This window comes from Chelon labrosus (genome assembly GCF_963514085.1).
Source record: "Chelon labrosus genome assembly, chromosome: 12".
NCBI lineage: Eukaryota > Metazoa > Chordata > Actinopteri > Mugiliformes > Mugilidae > Chelon > Chelon labrosus.
Genome location: NC_140345.1, coordinates 4,403,009 through 4,413,793, shown reverse-complemented (window position 1 = coordinate 4,413,793; position 10,785 = coordinate 4,403,009). Strand labels below are relative to the sequence as shown.

Genomic DNA, 10,785 nt, shown 5'->3' with positions numbered 1-10,785 from the left:
AGAAACACAAGGCTATGATATGTTCGGCAGGTACTGTCAGGTACTGAAAGAAAAATATTAACAATTAATGTACTGTATATATTCCACATCATCCTGTCTTTACACTTAATAATATAAAACAGATATTTAACTTATATATGACATCTGCATTTTAGAAAACAAACAATCCACAGCATTTTATATAATTTGCTTAAATTATTATATACATATAACTAAAATACATAAAACTAAAAATTTTACTAAAAAATATGCTCCATGAACATATACCATGATAATAAAGAACGTGTCATTTCAAACCATGTTAATATTGACACAGTTTTGCATCAGGCTTTGCAGACTAACCCCCCTCTGGACTGTGCTGATATAGAGCCAGACTGTCCCACAGACTAAGATGCTGCTGTGCATTGGTACATTTATCAAAGCAACCATCCAGTCCTCAGTCTTTTCCCATGTGTTGTGTGACACATGAAAAAAAGACTGGGGCTAATTTTTGCTCCCCTAATTGTGTACTCTGGCATCTGGCAATATTAGGAAAACATTTTTGTGTCTTCCTCAACTTTGGTTTACAGTGTTGTGTCCTTTCAGTGTTACACAACAAGAAAACATACATGTAAGACAGAAAGACTAGTTCTTTTCCAGCATCAGTGCCATCAATACAGAACAGTCTATTTATGTATAGTGCTCTTCTTCTTAAATTTAACTTGAGCATATTCACACTCCACTTCCTTCTCCAGGATTTCTAGGCTCTGCTTCATCATACAGGTTTCCCATCACCATTGCGTTGCTTACAAAATCTTTGCACATGCCCTCTGCCATGTACTTTTCCTCCTCCAGATAGGAGCTACCAGATGGATTCATGTCCACAGAGTCTTCTACCTTGTTTTTCTTGCTTTTCTTCTTCCAATTCACAGCAGAGTAAACCACATCACTCCCTTCTCCATTCTTCTCTGAGCTTTGGCTTTCTCCTTGTACATTGTCTGGCCCAGCACTTGGCAAGTTTGTTCTTTTTTGTTCAGAGATAGTTCCAGGGTGAGAGCTGTCTGCTTGTCTCAACCCATCTGTGTTGACATATATGTCCTCTTCTCTTTCGTTGGGTACCTACAGTTACAGAGGCAATGTCAGTGATATGTAAATGTAAATGTACTTTATTTATATAGCACCTTACATCGACCGATAGGTGAACCAAGGTGCTTTACAACAGATTAAACAACGATTTAAAACAACACAGAGTTTTATAGATAGAGTTTTATTTAGTTAAACAAGGGTACAAAGAGTATCTCTAATTCAGAGTACCTCATTTCCTTCTCTTATCAGATGTTGGCTTGTTGCAGCTGGGCTGGTTTCACCTGTGAGCTGACGCTTACTGCCACGGTGATTCTTCTGAGCCCTGAAACATACAGTACAATGTCTAGAATATGGGTATGTTTGGTTAATCTTTGTTTTCCCCACATCTCCAGTCCCACAAAGGTGGATTATATTAGGTACAGCATGAGAAAACAGCAATAAAACATGATGGACAAGTGAAATAAAAGTGTTCTGGTAGAGATTAAAGTAACCACCAAGGTTATGATAGACATGTTACATGGGGGGTTGGTGAATGTTTGACATGAAATCTAATATTACTGACCAGTTTCGGCAACAGTGAGTAAAAAGAAAAACATCATTGCTTCACTTTAGGACCGATGCTGACACATGCCAACTTTCTTATTGTGCACAGCTAACCACGCTAGCTCCAGGCCTTCAGAAGACCATCAGTGTGTTAGTAGATTTGCATTTACTTCTTTATATTTTGTTGAAAAGCTAATTTTGTCTTTAATTTAATTTTTTTGTATTGATTTTGTGAACTTTTGCTGACTTGTTTTGTACTGAGCTTAATTTGAGAATTCTGTTCATTTATTTGTTCTTGTGTAATTCTTCTCTTTGTGTGGTCTCCCACTGACTGTTTTATCTTGTATTTCAGAATACAGAATGGTGGTGGCATGTACTGCACTGAATAACCCCCATTTGTTTGTTCATGTGTGTGTGTTGGCCTTAGGTGTGTTTAACTCTTAATGGATGTGACATATTTTTGGTGGACCTTAGCAACCCCCACGGGGCATCTTACTTCTCCCATCTTACCTGATGACAAAGAGCAGAACACAGACTAGAACTAGTAAAGCAACAGTTGTGGTGATGAACACTACCGACGTCACTTGACCTGAAACGCAGAATGGAATATTAATATAAAGATGAATTCAGATTGATAATTCTCCTGATAAACTCTGCTTGGTTAGTTATTTCAGATATTAAGATTAATATTGGACATACCAGTGTCTGGATGAAAACAAGATTCTGGGGAAACATCTGTACTGCTTTTGTCAATACTTCCTGTATAACTACTATACTGTATTTGGGTGCTTTACTGTTGACATACAATGACATATCTAAGGTTTGTCTGATTTACTTTGAATCATTCCAACAATAACACAAGCATACAAAAACCACACCTTGATTTTCTGCAGAACTTTGAGTCTCAGGGGTGTTGACACAAAACTGCTGCCTGGCAGATCCCAGAGAGTTGAAGCTGTGACAGAGCAAGGTGGAAAGACTCCTCTCCTTTAGTTGATTGACAGTGATGAAGCTCCTCAGGCCTGTGTCATTTAGAGACTCACTGCTGATTAAAAACTCTCCAGATTGATTGACAGGTCTCCCATCCAAATACCAGTGTAAAGTAGGAGAAGGGTTTCCCACAGTCTCACAGGAACAGGTGACCTGACTTTCAGTTTTGTTGCAGTGAGATGAGGCCAGGATCTGTGGAGGAACTGCAATGAAAGTGGAGAGAAGAGTTAAAAGAAGCCATATCAAGAAAAGCTGACTAAATGAAATCAAAAGATTTACTGAGAAAACAATTATCTAAATGTTTTGTAGAAACTGATTCAGACATATAAATTCCCTGTGAAAGTATCTGGCTTTTGACAGATCTGTCTAAATCACAATATAATGATCAACTGTATGTGCTGTATGTTGAGTGGCTGATGATCATCCAAGCCCAGATATTTGGTAGCTACTACACAGTCAGAAATATGTCCCCATGGATTTTTATCACCCCACATACATTTTCAGATGGGTTTAATCATTTCATACATATTTTTCTTTTCAGTCAATGAAATGGGAATATCAAAAATAGAGAACCCCATCACTAGATAGCTTTTAAAATAATGCCTAAATAATTGTATGGATACCAGTAAAGCCTGTTACAGAAACACATCCTGTTTTTTGAAACATTTTTGATACATACACTGAACATCTATTTGTGTGGTGGTGGATCGTCCAACTCCAAGATCATTCTCAGCCTTGCAGAAAAAAGGACTGCTGACTTTAGAGGCTTCAATGTTTAAAATGTGTCCAGTCCCAATCAAAGTCTCCTGGTCTCTGTCAGCTCTGTACCAGGTGTAGCTCCTTACTGCTGGGTTGGCAGTACTACTGCAGGTCAGAGTCACATTTCTGTTCTCTGGTACTGGACCAGAGGGACTGATGGACACTGTGATGTCTTTCGGTGAAACTGATAAATGGGGAGCAAGAGGTGCATATTATTGGTATATACTGTATGTGACATTGTCATCAGGTCTAAAATCTGGTATGTAACAATCAAATGGGGTTGGCAGTAGCCTACTGAATAACGCCGTTAAAATAAACGGTGTTACTAACGGTGTTATTTTTTTCAGTAACGAGTAATCTAACTAATTACTATTTCCTCTGTTACAATGCCGTTACCGTTACCAACAGTTAAATGTGGTGCGTTACGTTGCGCTGTCTGCCAGCCACAAGAGCTGCAAAGGTGTTTTTTTCCCCCCTCTGGATGGGGTGGGTTGCCGCATAAGTGATGATGATTGGCTAAGGTAGGTTTCACGGTAAGCCAATCAGCGGCAGGGTAGTGTTCAGTTTGGGCACAAACACCCGCATAGCAGTATCACACAAACATCAGAGATAGCCTGCAGCCTGTATTTAAACATATATATTTTTTAAAAAGTAACGCAATAGTTACATTCCCTGATAACTATTTACTTTTATAGTGGAGTAATTCAGTTACTAACTCAGTTACTTTTTGGAAGAACTAACTAATAACTATAACTAATTACTTTTTAAAAGTAACGTGCCCAACACTGGTTCTCTGGTACTGGACCAGAGGGACTGATAGACACTGAGATGTCTTTAGATGAATCTGAAAAATAAGTAATAAATGTTAATATGGTTGCAACAGTTTAATGTAAATTATGATATTTGTAATAGAAAACAAATAAACAAGTTAATAAATATTTTACCAGAGAGAAGTCAATTGACAGCCTACATTAATGGGCTACATTAATTCTATTTTTTCATCAACTCAGAAGTAATATGTTTTTCTCTAATTAGAATTTTCTGGTAAAATACATAATAATCTTGGTAGTGTTATGTATGGCTACACATTTTAGAGCACTAAAAGGTTGACCGTTCTTGAAGGATCATCAATGAAACAGTGTGGTGGATACAGGAGACACTGCAGTCTGGAGGAGACAGTTCAGTTCAGAGACTGAAATTCATCTCCATCTACATGGAGGTAGTTTGTTCCCAAAGACACAGATTCAACCTAGGGCTGCACCTAACCATAGTTTGTACTGAGTTCATATATTGATCAAACATTCCCATTACCATTTTCTAGGCTCAGACGCCATCTTTCTATAACCTGTTTATTCAAAGTGACAAAGAGGATTCAATTTAAACTGGTTTAAAACTAAATGATTATTAGTTAAAGTGCTAATGATGAGATTTAATGTTAGAAATGAACTCACATGAAACAGTAAGTGCTGAAGTTTTACTGCTGCTTGATTGATTGCTGCCATCTTGTTTCCTGTAGACAGCAGTGCAGGAGATGTTCTGTCCATGATGGAAGTGAGAAGCAGTGAAGGTCAGAACAGAGGTCTGGACTTTAGTTTTGTCCTGATTCTCCTGCAGTGTCTCCTGACTGTCACCCAGTCTGGGGCTCCATGTCAGAGTTGGAGGATGAGACAGACAGGGAGCTGGAGCAGAGCACGTCAGACTCACTGAGGTTCCCTCCTCCACCTCCAGTGTGGACGGAGTCAGAGTGGGTGAGGGAGGATCAGCTGGTAGGAAGGAGCAGTTGGACCAGTCAATAGATAATCATTGATTAATAATCAATGATCATTGATTAATAATCAATGATTATTGATTATTATTGATAATGATGGGAACTTTAAAAGATAAAACATAACAACAGATATCAAAATTTACCTTTGGCCACAATCTTGATTACGTCATTTTTGAAGTCATATCTCAAGGCATTCTCACATTCCAGTCTGAAGTAATATGTGTCATCAGAAACCATGTTATTCAGGGTCGTGGTGCAGTCTCTGTCTGTCAGTACTCCCATCAATTCTCCATTTGTTCTAGTTTTACTATCAAATACAACTTCACCATTACTTTTCTTTTTCCACATTGCTTTACATGTCTGATCTAACTTGTTGTTATATGAGCTCTCTATATCAAAGGAGCAGGGGATGGTCACACAGGATCCTCTCAGAACCTCTATAGTCTGCGACATATTGACTCTCCACTGTCCACACTGGACACCTGAAACACAAACACACAGTTTAGAAAGAAGAAAAGGAAACAGTAGTTCTCAGCAGCAGTCTAGTGGTAATGACTGATACTCACTCTCTACAAAGTCATTACTGTTACCATGGTTTCAGTTATTTTAGATCTTCACATAATAAATCATTGATTTATTTTGTAGTTTACAGCAAATCTCACTTTGAAGGATGTTTTCTCAGACATTGAGACAATGAGAATGAATGCTTGAATTTAGCAAAAGAGTATTGTGGTCATTTGAAATAATCTTCCAAAGCAGGTGTTAATGGACTTGAACTCACCCTGCAGCAAACAGCCAATGAGAAGGAAAGTCAGAGCTCCAGTCATGTTTGTTTGTCAGGAGAAAGCCGAGTGTGGAGGGGGCGTGGTGTATCAGCTGCAGGAGAGAGGTGTAGAGAGGGCTCATGAGAGCAGCACCAGGTGAGAGTGATTGGCACACCTGCATCCTGTTGCACTAATCACTCTCTCCTTTTAAAACACAGCAGCGTGTTGGACCAGGAGGACTCAAGGCAGAAAGACACACTCACGACTGTCGGCAGCGGAGAAAGGCGATCCAGCCTGCGAACGACCTCAAATGTTGTGTAGTGTGTTGTGCTATAAATAAAATAACTGAAACGTCATGGCTCTCCGGGTGATTCTCTGCTGAAGGACTCACGGTGGCATCGAAGTACGCCACACCGAGTTTAAAGAAGTCTGGAGTTTACACATGAAACACGTTTGGGTCATTTTTATTTCTATTGAGAGAAAAAGTGACACAAAGAATTAAAGTTTGTTTTTAAAACAGAACTGAATTTCTTTCAGGTATCAGATCAAATACATCACATATGTTTCACTCAATGGTGGAAACAGTGGTTCATTACTGAGTGAAAGGATGATTTTAATTCATTAATGTGTGCTAATTTTAAAGACTTGACAGAGAATGTACGTCTCTGAGGTGATGATAGTTCACTAAAAGGTCAATGTTGCTGTCTAATCTCACTACAGAGATAAATGTTCAGCTCTCCAAAATGATATTCACTGAAAAAGACTCCCTGCTTTTATTTAGCAATGTCCAGAAGATGAAAAGACAGTGAAGAATAAAAACAGGAAGTTCTATGCTGGAAGCAGGGAGACAGACAGGGAGCTGGAGCAGAGCACGTCAGACTCACTGAGGTTCCCTCCTCCAGCAGTCATTACAAACATTTGATATAATTCCTTGTTCCACATTCCATGTGTTTCATGTTTCTAATAGACTCAGCAGCAACAGTCTCCAAAACACAGAGTACTGTTAACAGTGTCACATTTAGAAAAGAAAAGATCTCACCTCTTCAATGGAACTGTTTGACCTTTTTCTTTGACTTCAAGCTTGTAAATATGACGATTGATCCCACTAAATCAAATGATCATTGGACAATATATTAACCTTGTATTAATCTTTGATATACAGTTATTCTACATTATTCTACATTTTCTATGCGTGAGTTGATAAGGTAAACATATTTACTCACCTGGCAGGAGAAGATTTCAGAAATGTTAAGGCTTTAAAGAAAACTCTGTTCCTCCCATCAAAGTCAACCAGTTTATACCTTGTGAGTTCAACGATGAGCTCATAAAAATGTTATAAGCAGGAAGCATCTATTTATACTGAAGCCCTGTGCAACACTCTGCTCTACCCATCCCATACTGAGCAACGAGCAGACACCACTTGGTTAATATTAACTAAAATGCATGTTGACTTTCATCTTGAGTATATTAATAACCTGTTCTTACTAACTCTCTGCTGAAATAAACTGTAAACCTTACAATTACATTTGAATTTCATCAGCCCACGAGTCTGCATTTATTCCAAATTACTACATAAGAAAGACAGGCCTTATTTAAAAAAAAATATATATTCGATTTAGAGTTCATTCTTTAAGTTTGTGTCCAGTGTGGCATCATTTGAGTGGAGAATAGCTATATACACAACTCAATGCATTTAGGCATGTAGACATGGTCAAGGCGATCTGCTGCAGTTCAAACCGAGCATCAGAATGGGGAAGAAAGGTGATTTAAGTGACTTTGAACGTGGCATGGTTGTTGGTGCCAGACGGGCTGGTCTGAGTATTTCAGAAACTGCTGATCTACTGGGATTTTCACGCACAACCATCTCTAGGGTTTACAGAGAATGGTCCTAAAAAGAAAAAGAGAAAATATCCAGTGAGCGGCAGTTCTGTGGGCGCAAATTCCTTGTTGATGCCAGAGATCAGAGGAGAATGGCCAGACTGGTTCGAGCTGATAGAAAGGCAACAGTAACTCAAATAACCACTCGTTACAACCGAGGTATGCAGAAGAGCATCTCTGAACGCACAACACGTCGAACCTTGAGGCGGATGGGCTACAGCAGCAGAAGACCACACCGGGTGCCACTCCTGTCAGCTAAGAACAGGAAACTGAGGCTACAATTCACACAGGCTCACCAAAATTGGACAATAGAAGATTGGAAAAATGTTGCCTGGTCTGATGAGTCTCGATTTCTGCTGCGACATTCGGATGGTAGGGTCAGAATTTGGCGTCAACAACATGAAAGCATGGATCCATCCTGCCTTGTATCAACGGTTCAGGCTGGTGGTGGTGGTGTAATGGTGTGGGGGATATTTTCTTGGCACACTTTGGGCCCATTAGTACCAATTGAGCATCGTGTCAACGCCACAGCCTACCTGAGTATTGTTGCTGACCATGTCCATCCCTTTATGACCACAGTGTACCCATCTTCTGATGGCTACTTCCAGCAGGATAACGCGCCATGTCATAAAGCGCGAATCATCTCAGACTGGTTTCTTGAACATGACAATGAGTTCACTGTACTCAAATGGCCTCCACAGTCACCAGATCTCAATCCAATAGAGCACCTTTGGGATGTGGTGGAACGGGAGATTCGCATCATGGATGTGCAGCCGACAAATCTGCAGCAACTGCGTGATGCTATCATGTCAATATGGACCAAACTCTCTGAGGAATGTTTACAGTACCTTGTTGAATCTATGCCACGAAGGATTAAAGCAGTTCTGAAGGCAAAAGGGGGTCCAACCCGGTACTAGCAAGGTGTACCTAATAAAGTGGCCGGTGAGTGTATGTACTCTGTAGCCCATAAATGTTTTGTATCTTGCCTGAGAACAACAAAATAATTGATTTCCTTCCTGTCATCACAGGTTCTCATATTATTTATATCTATTATATTCTATAAGTCTGCACAAATGTCTATGTACAAGTCTTAACTCTGTAAAAGTGATATATTAAACACAAAATATTATATAAATATAAATATTACATTATATAGCAATATACTCAAGTGGTAAGTGGTGACTGGAACCACAGCACACAAGTTCACGACAGGATAATTTATACTATGGTACTGGTACCAGATGACCCCGAAAGGAGGTTGTGTCTGACATGGCACCACAACACAACTCCCTTCCACTACAGTAATGGTTTTAGGTACAGAGATGCTCCAGCTTCTCACCTGCTGGAGGACTGAGATGCCTTTGTGGAAACGGAGGAGTAGGAAAGGAGGAAAGTAGTATTATAGAGGACAGTAAATGTTAGTTGTAGTTAGGGGTCCATGCAACGACGTTGCAGGATCGATATTGATTTTATTGCGACTTTTATTCTTCTTCTTATTTGCCTTCATGATTAATCTTATTCTGCTTAGCTAAAAGTGTCTGCCCAGGACAAACTGCAAGGGCGAAAGTCATCAAACCTGGTAACTTGGTAGAAGTCCTGCCATTTGACTTTGCCAAGGTGTCATTATACATGCCTACAGCTAGGTGGCGCTATAATAAGTCAATTTACGTTTTACCTCATATCTCGACAACCGTGTGCCCTAGAAACAAAATTCTTCCTGCCTCTTATTCCTTACATAGCCCTGGTTCTAATGGACTAGGCCACGCCCATTTCTGCCTGCCATTTTTCTTCACCAAATGCACCTCAAAGCAAAATCAACTCCTCCTAGCCCAATTATCCAATTCTCACCAAACTTGGCATGTATCATTTATGGACAAAGATAAGTTCTCAAAAGAACTTTAGAAGAGTTATTAATTACAATTATTTATGGCATGCAACAGTATAACTCAAAAGCTAATATTTTGTGAAGTATATAAACTTAATCAAACTTCATATCATTGATAATAACATGATTCTGTACAAGCACCCCGACTTCTGTGACCCTTGGTCGGGGCGCTACAAAAGCAACATTACAATATCTCAAAAACTGCAATAGCTGACTTCATGAAATTTGGCATACACAGTCTGTAACATATTGTGTAGATGCCCTTGACATTACGTCTACGGGGGCGCAAAAGATGACACGGAAACATTTCATATAACTTTAAGGCCTGTAACTTTTTAAGTCAGGATGGGCAACCGGCAGCCCGCGAGCGACCTCACTCGAAGTGGCCCTTAGATTAATTTTTGAAAATTACAAAAATGTGTCCTCTGCAGCACTGATGTAATGGCATCAGTTGTAATGACCCAGTTGGCCACTAGATAGCGCCTCTAATGCAGACGCCGCCTCGTACACGCTTCCACCGGCTCTTTTCCACCAGTGAAGAAGAGACGTTGAGCCGTGGCTAAGAGCGGAGGAAAGAGAAAACTTGATCGATAAAATCGTGTCTTTCAGGTGAAAGATGGTTATCTGTTTACAGAATGTAAAGGCAAACCTATGTGCTTAGTCTGCTTAGAGACGTTATCTGCCATGAAAGATTTCAATTTAAATCGCCGCTACAACACGTTGCACAAAGCTAAATACGAGAAGTGTACTGAAGCTGCAAGGGCTGCTATCGTAGCGGACCTCAAATCAAAAGTACGCAAATAACAGCAGCTTTTTACCAGTGCCCACTGCTGGTAGTGGTGAGGTAGAGTGGGTATACAGTGGAAATGTTAAACTCTTTCTTAGTGTAAAAATGCACAAATTAATTAAATAAATAACTCACAGTAAGTGCTTATTTTTTGTTTGCTTCAATAAACATATATACAAACATATTTAAAATGGCAGTTTTATCATATCTGGTTAAGTGCGCGGTCCTATGTGGCCCTCAGGTAGTGTCGATGAAAAATTGTGGCCCCCTCCATCATTTCGGTTGCCCATCACTGTTTTAAGTATTCACCAAATCCTCATGAAACTTAGTAACCATCATTATAATA

At 39.5% G+C, this 10,785-nt stretch overlaps 1 pseudogene across 1 annotated transcript; it reads right to left on the bottom strand.

Moving 5' to 3' along the window:
- Positions 1-366: 366 nt before the first annotated feature.
- Positions 367-5,629, bottom strand: LOC311497501 (sialoadhesin-like; annotated as a pseudogene). Its single transcript, XR_014699973.1, has 6 exons — positions 5,269-5,629; positions 4,809-5,120; positions 2,487-2,801; positions 2,119-2,197; positions 1,294-1,387; positions 367-1,098 (listed from the first exon to the last, which is right to left on the bottom strand). The product of XR_014699973.1 is annotated as a sialoadhesin-like (transcript).
- Between the last annotated feature and the right edge of the window lie 5,156 nt (positions 5,630-10,785).